This window comes from Bidens hawaiensis, unplaced genomic scaffold (genome assembly GCF_021521415.1).
Source record: "Bidens hawaiensis isolate Kalapana, Puna unplaced genomic scaffold, B.hawaiensis_p1.1 tig00006250_1, whole genome shotgun sequence".
NCBI lineage: Eukaryota > Viridiplantae > Streptophyta > Magnoliopsida > Asterales > Asteraceae > Bidens > Bidens hawaiensis.
In genome coordinates this window covers 791111-801230 of record NW_027491413.1, presented here as the reverse complement: position 1 = coordinate 801230, position 10120 = coordinate 791111, and positions in this window count along the sequence as shown.

The following is a 10120-nucleotide window of genomic DNA, read 5'->3' as shown; positions in this document are numbered from 1 at the left end:
TTGCCCGATGTTACTTAGAGATATTCCATTAAGCATCAAGCCTACTTGGACCAATGTATTATTAAAGAATACCTTGCCTGGTCTTCCAATCACTTGGCTTCATGAGCTTGGTTAGCCAAAAGCTTACTCGGGAGTAAACCAAACTTGGCTTTGAAGAACAGACTTGCTTGATAAAGTGATGTATGCCCGAATTTGCATAAAATAGTGAACCTTGCCCGGTAATACACTAATTTTGCGAACTCTGCCCGGATATCCACTAAAGAAGAATTCTAGAAGATAAACTTGCCCGATAGACAAAATATCATGCCCGGCTAAGTAAAACCTTGCTCGGAAGTCTAAGGTGTGCCCGGATCCATACTTAGCGAATTTTGAGGAGGTTGAGAAGATTCCAATCTTCCATATATCTCTCTTAGGTCATATATTTGACTAAACAATCTCCCCCTAGATTGGAACACCTCAGCTGTCCCAAAACATCTCTATGGTTACTTACACTTAGTCAAAATACACAGAAAATCAAAATCAAAATACATATTCATAACAAAGTCAAATAATTACATATTCAAATGCTGTCCTTAGACATTACAAAAAAAAAAACAAAACCTATAATAATGATCATTTTCTTTTTCTTCTTGCATCATAGTAGGCTTGCCTTCTATTTACCTTGACTGTTGCTGCTCTTTGTTTGAAAATTTCAAGGATTTGGAAGTGTGTGTGAGTTTCTGGAATGACCAAATCCCTGATATCAGTTAAGTCTTCATAGTGCAGGTAAGTCAGGTCTTCATCTTTTCTGATCACTGCCAAAGCTGCTCCATCTGAGTTTCTTAGAACATAATGGCCTGAATTCTCCTTGTATTCAACTTTTGTAATTATGCCATTCTTCTGCACAGTATAGTTTGGTCTTGTCATTGTTCTTTCCAATCTGATGCAGGTGTTCATATTTGACAGAGGATTTTTATCTTTGATCTTCATTTCATATCTCAGCTTGGCACTAGCAATTTTCTTCAGTTTAGCTATCCTTCTTGTTTTCTCAAGTCTTTTCATTTTCCAGCTTTTCTTTTCTTTCAAGAAGGTGAATCTCCAGTCAGCTTCATCTTTTAGGAACTTTGAGAGTTCATTTGCTGTCTTCCTGCCAATTTGCTTGTATCATGATAGTCATAAAGGTCAAGCTTGGCCATCTTTTCTTGTTGTTCAGGTGTGAACTCAGCAAAGTCTTCTTGCACAATAATGTCTCTCAGTTGTTTTCTTTCCTTTACTACTTTCAGTGTTTGAGAGACTGAATCATAGTAGAGTCTTCTGGGCAGATCCACATCAGATTTCGGTCTTGCTGTTCTTTGCAGTTCAGCTCTACTTGATTCTTTTCTGTGAGTTTTTGGTTGTTGTCTTGATGTAGATGGCCCTGTTTGTGTGGCCATCATTGGTTGACTAGGCCCTTCTACTTCAAATCTTTTCTGGTACCAACTCATCAGCATTTCAGCAGGAAGATTTACTAATTCTTCCAAACTTTCACCTCCTTCACTGAATAGTGTAGAAATCATTTCATCAACTGCTTCATCCCTCAATAAACCAGCAGGTACAAATCTCCCTCCAACAAAGCTTATGGGATTTGTCCCCTGCAACAATACTTTTTTCCATTCAGCCCTTTGCATATAAAATATTTCTTTTAGTTCATCCTTGGTTAATGCATTAAAGGCCTCAACATCCATCCCTTTCTGAGTAGTCATTACCCCTCTTAAAAGGTCAATCATCTCATCATTTTCCCAAGGAACAGTGGGTTCTTCAACTGGTTCAGGTTTTACTTCCTCTGGGATTGGTGTTTCTTGAGTTCTGGCTCTATCAGCCTCTTGCTTCTTTCTTAATGACATTAACTTTCTTTTCTTCTTTGGAGGCTCAGACTGTTCTTCTTGCCTTTCTTTCTCTTGATTTGAGCCTTTTTGTTTAGTACTTGAAATTTCAGTTTGTACCACCTTTTTCAATATTTCTTTTCTTTTCATATTGGAATAGATGGTTTCAACAGTTTTCTCATCCAGGCTTTCAACCATGCTCTGTTTCATACCTCTTTCCAGCAGTTATCCACAATTTCCTCCATATTTTTCTTTTAAGGCTTTTAGTTTTTCATCTTTCTCATGTTCCTTCACAAACTTTTCTATCACCTTTTCTCTTTCACTGTTGTAAAGATCTTGAAGCTTGTCAATCTTAATGTGAGTTTGATCTTTCTCTGAATAGCCATGTTTTCTTAGATACTCTCTGTATTTCTAGCCATCTTTATTCTTTTGTTGCATCTTTTTCTTGATTACTTCTCTCACCTTGTCTAGTCTCTCTTGCAACTGATTGTCATCCAAATCAGCCAAAGTTTCAAAACTTATTCCATAATTTCTCAGTTTCATAACCAATGGATGTTTCTTTTTGGTTTCCCTCATACTCAACTCAATGTTTGCCCTTTGCTCATCCGTCATTGTTACTTGTGGGGACACAACATTGGCAGCTTCAGCACCTTTTCCATCATTGTCATCATTATTCTTAGATTCATCAGACTCATCCTCCTCCTCAGTTGATTCATTAACTGCATCTATTTTGGGCTCATCAGAAGGTGGATGTTCTGGATTTGGATCACTTGCAATAGGAACATCAGGAACACCTGGGATTTTTACTCCTGGCATTAATGTTTGTAGTGGGGCTGCCCTGATTGGACTATCTCCATCATCAGGAGTTTCCACATAACACTTGTTCTTTTCATCCCATTTTCCTCTCTTCTTAGATCTTTCATGTTCAGACTGTTCAGATGCCCTCTTTCTTCTCATACAGGTCTTAGAAAACCTTCTGACTTTCTCTACAAATTGTTCATATAAATTAGAAAGTCATTCTTTCTTTTGTTGTAGTGTTTCATGAGTTTGAGTCACATTCTCCCTTTCTGGCCAGCTATCAGTTGGGTTTTTCCTGATATCTTCTCTTACTTGCTCAGCCCATTTCTTGGCAGCCATGGAAGTAATTGACTCACCAATCTCCTCTTCAACTATCATCTCTGTATTCATTTTGGTCGGTTCAGCAGTTTCAGTTGAATTCTTTTTTAGGTTGACTTTGGGGTTGAAACTTGCTAACCACCAGAGCTAAGGAATTGTCTGCTTCCTCAACTCTTTTCAGTTTAATCAGGGCTTCAATAAAATATGATCCTCAGCCTCATCTTCATTTATCCTTTTGGCCATATTCGCTTGAGAGATCAGTACTTCCTGCTCTGCCAATTCTCCTGGAGTCAAGGTTTGGGCCAATATTTCCCTCTCCCTTGTTTCTCTCATAATATTTTCATGTTCTCTCCTGGCAGCAGCAGAAGCTTCTACATCATCTCTAAACAAGATGTCTTTCATAGGATTTGCCTCAACAGGCTCTTCTTAAGTGACCTTTGCCTTTCCTTTATCCGTTCTTTTCTGCACATCTTCCTCATCTTCAGATTGATGATAATTATTGACCTCCTTTTCAAATGCCTCCAGTTCTTCATCATGCTCTACCCTCTTGGAGCTTTCAGGTTGTTCAAGTTCAGTGGCTATTGGCTCCTCAGTAGCAACATTGTCTTTATTAATTATATCATTTTGAGCTTCAGTCTGAATATTCAAAACATCAGTAGCCACTTTAGTGGTAGCCACATTCTCTTCATCATTTTTCTTTTCAATCTCATCTCCCGTTTCCTCATTATTCCTCACTTCATCATCCTCCTCACTCCACACAACATTCACAATATCATCATTTACATCATAATCTTGCTCTCCAACATCAGATTTGTCAGCTTCATAGTCTACATCCTCCATTCTCCTCTCCTCACTATCCTCATCATCATCATATGCATTCAAGATACATTTCAAACCATCCACAATCTCATCACCTGTCTCCTTCATCACTTCCATATTCTCAGCACCAGTTGCAACCACATTCATATTCTCCCCACTGTTTTGAGGCAGCTGAGGTCTTCTCAACCTCCTACTCTAGGGTTTGAATTCTCAATCTTGCACGCACCAACTGATCTAGCAACATCACATTTTCCTGTGTTACTTCTTCATTTCTTTTCTTCAATGTTGCAGTTTCTAACATCAAGTCTAAATTTCTTTGAAATAAGTCTGTGTTAGTATGTGGTGTTGTAGGTGGTGATGTAGTGAAGTGTTCAGGTTCAGATTGTTCTAGGTTCGGGATTTGAATTTGGATAATGGGTTGTGGTGGTGATTGTGTATGGGGTTGGCTTGGAATAAATTAATATGTTTGAATTGGGCTAATGGTTGTTGGTGTTAGTGGTGTTGGGGATGTTTGAGTTGATGTTTCAGGATGGCTCAAGGTTAAGGTTTGGGTAGGTGATTGAGTGGTTTGGTCTTGAGGTTGTGGTGATACAGGTGGTGTTTGAATAGGTAGGTCAGTTGGTAATGGTTGGTGTGGTGGAGTTTGTGGTGGTGATTGTATTGGTTGGTCAGTTGATGAAGGTTGTTCTCCCCCTGATCAAATACATCAACATCCATGGCTTCTCCAGCCCTTCCATAATTTCCATCATCATCATTATCTCCATTATCAGAATCATTATTATCACCCTCAACATCATCTTCCCCTTCTGAGCTCAACTCAGGTACTGCCATAATCTCCAAATCATGGTTCAACAACCATGGTAAAATTTCGAATGGAATGTTGCGATTAAATTTGTTTGCCCTTCCCGGATTTACAATTATTCTATATGTGTCGCCAATTCTGCAACAGATGTGTAATGCCAATTTTGGGTAAGTCTTGTAATTCCCTGTTAAAGACTATCTGTAAGAATCTCGGGAATTGTAGGAATCTATCCACTTCGGCTTTCTTCAAATTTCCTACCATTCCTTCAAATATCATCTTTGAAAAGTTGAAAGGCAGATCACATATAATACCAACATTGGCATTTTCTAGGTCACGACTCATCAGAGTCCATGATCCTTTTCTTGGAGCAAACCCTTGTATCACATGATGAATTAAGAATCTGTACAACATAGGGAACATTCCCTTTTGAAATTGCCCATCATGTACCGTCCCCTGAAATCCCATCGTTTTTTCAAAAATCCTCATCAGGTGATCGGTGTTGAAGTTTATTGGGTTATGGTCATCATCTTCTAACTGCAAGCATCTTCTGATCATTCTTTCAGTCAAGTGTATTTCTTGTCTTGCAACTGTCGCTTGTATTCTTCGACCATTTATATCATCAACCAGTCTTGCAGAGCGCCAGAAATCGAGCGAATGATTTCTATAAATTACTGGGCACTCTGTGAAAGCAAAACTCACATTTGATCTTGCCATCCATGTAATCATTCTTGACACAGGCTCATTGTCAGGAGTGACTTGCAACAGGGCACACATGCTGTTCTTTTGTTCAAAGACATATTTAGTTTGAACTTCTTCTTTTGCCATATCTGAACAACACATTCAAACATATTCAAAGTGAAATTAGCATAAAAGTTCATTACTTTAAGCAATTTCAAGTTATAAATTTGAAGAAGAAATAGAGAAATTTTATTAAGAACCTGATCTTTGACAAATTAATAACCTAAACACAAAAACAGAGTGTTAGTCATCAAATACATAATCGAAGCCCATAATCAACTAATCGTGGTCGGAAAACAAGTTTTTATTGCTTACCGAGTCGGAATTAGTGGATTGGTAAAGTTATGGTTAGGTTTAATCGAAAGCGAAGAGTCGGTTTGTATTACTTAGAGTAATCAGTGGAAGGAGAGAGAGAGAGGGAAAATAATGTGTAAACCGTCTCTCACTCCCTCTTATATACCTTTTGAAAAGTGGGTTTTAAATGCTTTTTTGTCGTTTTGTGAGTTATTAGCTGTCAAACAATAACATTATCCACTTGATATTTTAAAAACATTTGTAAAACATACAATTCTTTATCATTTAGGTTTAGCAAACCTTACTCGGAGTAAATCTTTGCAAAGTCTACTCGATATACTCCACTTACTCAAAGCTTACCTGATTATAAGTTGGTATAAATTAGAAGTAACATTAATCAAGTATAACACATCAAGCATGCAACCTTACTAGGAATCAGTTAAGATGCCCAAAATAATTTACATCTAATTTAACTACCTTGCTCATAAAAACAGTTAATTACAAGCTTTACCTGTAGTAGTAAACATTCACATTAATCAGTCAAGTATACTTTGAAACAAAGTATGCTCGACAATCTTTCAAGAGTACAAAAGGCCAGAAATGGATTCATAGCACACAATGTACCCTAAAAGTTAGATTGAAATTACCCAGGTATATTAGGGGAACATTTGAAAACTCAAAGTGTGCCCGAAGTATAAAGTGTGCCCGGAAAACAGGTTTACCCGGAAAACACTTGTAATTTCACAGAAAAACATATTCACCCAAATCACAAAGCTTACTGGGTGTACTCAAGAAGTTCACAAAGTTTTCTTGGTATAATATTCAGCATATAAGATGCAAAGCTTGCTCGGAACAAGTAATCCTTGTTAAAAGCTAGCTAGAACACATATTCAACTTAAGACTTCAAGCTTGCTCGGGAGATTAGTACAGTAGTGTACTCTACCCGGAAAGTGTAAACACTTTAAAGCATGTCCGAAAATCATAAACTTAGTCCAAAGTGACTAAGTTTTCCCGGAAAGGTTATAAAACATCAAACCTTACCCGAAAATACTTATTCAACTGTTTTGTGTTCGGGAAGGTTAGAAAACATCAAACCTTACCCAAAAATACATATTCAAACCTTTTTAGGCAAATTGCATTACTTTTTAACTTAAACCACTTGTTAAAGCACATTTTTCATTAAAGATCATAGTTTAAGAGCAAATGGTGCATTTAAAGATCAAATTTCAGTTGTAGTTCTCTTCAAAACAGTTTCTTCCATTTTCTGAAAAGATCTCAAGGATGGGATCATATTGACTAAGTAGCTTTCTCAATACTTCATTCTCAGCATTATTATGACAACATAGATAGGTTAACAACAGGTCTAGACTTAGCATGAATTTCATCTCTTTGGTGATATAATTAAGGTTCATTTAATAGCATAATACATTAATGGTCAACACCGTTCTATGATGCCTCATATCTCTTCTCAAAGCTTATTTGGCTTTCCCCAGATCACCCCAATTTGACTCCAACCTCCTGTATTTGGTCAAAAATTATTTTTGTATGACAGAACTTATTGGACCTTTTTATATTTTTTGAGATTCAAACATATATAGAGGTTGAACGTTGGACTTACTGTTAAATAACAGGCCTTTCATTCAAGATGAGACAGATTTTGTCAACATCTTTGTAGTTCTTGTTGTAACCCTTTTGTTTGAAAAAATATTTAAAACACTTATCAACTTTTGGTTGATTTATTCATTCTTCCCCTTGTTTTTGATTTTCTCAAATTTTCTTAAAGCATGTTCTTTGTCATATTTAAAGATATTTCATTTTTTGGTTGACCAAATAACAACAGGCTTGTGTATGACTGGGTAATCACTTTTTCGCCTATCATTTAGAGAGATTTATCTTGAGACATGCAAAGACAACTATGTATCTCCACATAAAGATTAGCATATTCATTATGTTTATATCACCTTAGATTTTACACATCATGAGAAAGCAACCATACATGTTAGTGACTATACTAAGGTCCTTTTAGCCTATTAAATCCATATGACTAGCAAAGTAGTCAATGTACTATCATTTCCCATCTTAAATACTGTTTAATATTCAATCACCCCAGTTTCTCTTATTTGGCAGGTAAATGGTTATCCTGTTTGACCACAAGTGGTCAACAAGACCAAACATACATGTGAATATATGTCCTTTCAAAGTCAGAGTTATTGATATAGTTTTAAGTGAAGGAATAGAAAACAAGTTATAATTGCTCCATATGTTTTCAGTTTTCAGGTTAATGGCTATCCTTTGAATCTATAAAGATTATAGGACCAAACATACACAAGTGTATGTCCTTCCAACTGGGCAAATGACGTAATTTTCAGCAAAAACAACTACTTGAGACTTTTCCTTTTAAAAATCCTTCTTTTAAGATTCTTTAGCTTGAACTGAATAATCTTATCATATCTCAACACCATTAACAACTTGCTCATGTTTTGACCAAAATAAAGTAATTATTCAAAATTCATTAGAAATTCATTTTATCATTTAATTTTGACATAAAACTCATTTTGACACAAACAGTTGAAACATAATCACATCTTAATCAATCATAAGATCATCAAGATGAGTAGACAGTACTAACATTCAAGGTCTATCCTATCTTAATACATCAAAAGATCAGATAAAGCACATATTCAAGCAATTAAGCAGTGATGTCATATAAGCTTATACCAGCAAGTAATTCATAACAAGAGCACTCATCCTAACATCTCAAACACACATCAACTGATAAACATGCAAAAACATCAATCATATCAAAATTTTGCACTCATAATCAGTTAAAGCACATAGTAGTCAACATATCAAGTAACATAATCAAGCATATTTACTTAACATTCATTATGTGTAACCTCTAACAATTTAATTAGTTAGCACATAGAGGCACACAACTAGGCACATATCATCAATCATACCTCATCAGATTTGATCATTCCCGGGGCCTTCAAAAGAAAGTTGCACCTGGTTCTATCAAGTGGTTTGGTGAATAAGTTTGCCAAATTTTCACTTGTATCAACTCTCTGCATTTCAATCAGACCCTTTTCACTACAATATCTTATGAAGTGATGTCTGATTTCAATATGCTTAGTCTTAGAATGTTGAACTGGATTCTTAACAGTAAAATATGCAACAGTATTATCAATTAGAATAGGGGTTTTTATAAAATTCAAACCATAGTCTAGCATCTGGTTCTGAATCCATAGAACTTGTACACAGCAGGCAGATGCAGCAATATATTCAGCTTCTACAGTTGAGATTGAGACAGTAGTCTGCTTTTTGCATTGCTATGACACTAGCCTGTCACCCAAAAATTGACATCCACTTAAGGTTTACTTTCTGCTCATGTTACAACCATTATAATCACTGTCTGTGTATGTAATCAGATCAAATGATTTATTCTTTCGATACCAAATTCCTAAGGCTGGTCTTCCCTTCAAATATCTAAAAATTCTATTCACAACATTCATATGGGAGGCTTTGGGATTTGATTGGAATCTTGACACACACATACAGCAAACATAATATCTAGTCTTGTTGCAGTAAGGTACATCAGGGATCCAATTTTGGCTCTATATTCATGTTCATCTACAGGCTCCCCTTTTTCATCAGCAATCATCTTTTCTTTTGTGTCCATTGGAGTTGAAGCAGTTTTGTACTCATGACAATTGAACTTATTCAAGATGTCCTGCACATATTTGGTTTGGTAAATGAAAATACCTTCGGCTTTCTGTTGAACTTGCAATCCAAGAAAGAAGTTCATTTCTCCCATTGAGCTCATGTTGTACTTGGATTTCATTACTCCTTCAAACTCCATACACACTTGTTTATTTGTAGATCCAAAGATGATATCATCTACATAAACTTGTAATTGAAGCAAGTCTGATCCCTTTCTTTTGTAGAAGAGTGTCTTGTCAATGGCTCCTCTTTGAAAACCATTTTCAAGAAGATGATTTAACAGCTCATCATACCAAGCTCTAGGAGCTTGATGCAAACCATATAGGGCTTTATTCAACTTATACACCATGTTTGGATACAGAGGATCCTCAAATCCTGGAGGTTGAGCAACATACACCTCTTCATCAATCTTTCCATTTAGGAATGCAGAATTAACATCAAGCTGGAACACCTTAACGTTCTTTGAGGCAGCATATGCAAGAAAAATCCTGATAGCTTCAAGTCTTGCAACGGGTGCAAAGAATTCCTCAAAGTCTATTCATTCTTCTTGGAGGCATCCTAGTGCCACAAGCATAGCTTTATTCTTGATCACCAAGCCCCTCTCATCCCTTTTGTTTCTAAAAACCCATTTAGTTCCAATTGCATATCTGTCTAATGGCCTATCAACATGATCCCACACATGTAAATCTCTAAACTGTGCCAGTTCCTCCTGCGTTGCTTCCACCCAACTATTGTCTTTTAGTGATTGAGCAATGTTATTTGGATCTATTTGGGATAGAAAGCAAGAATA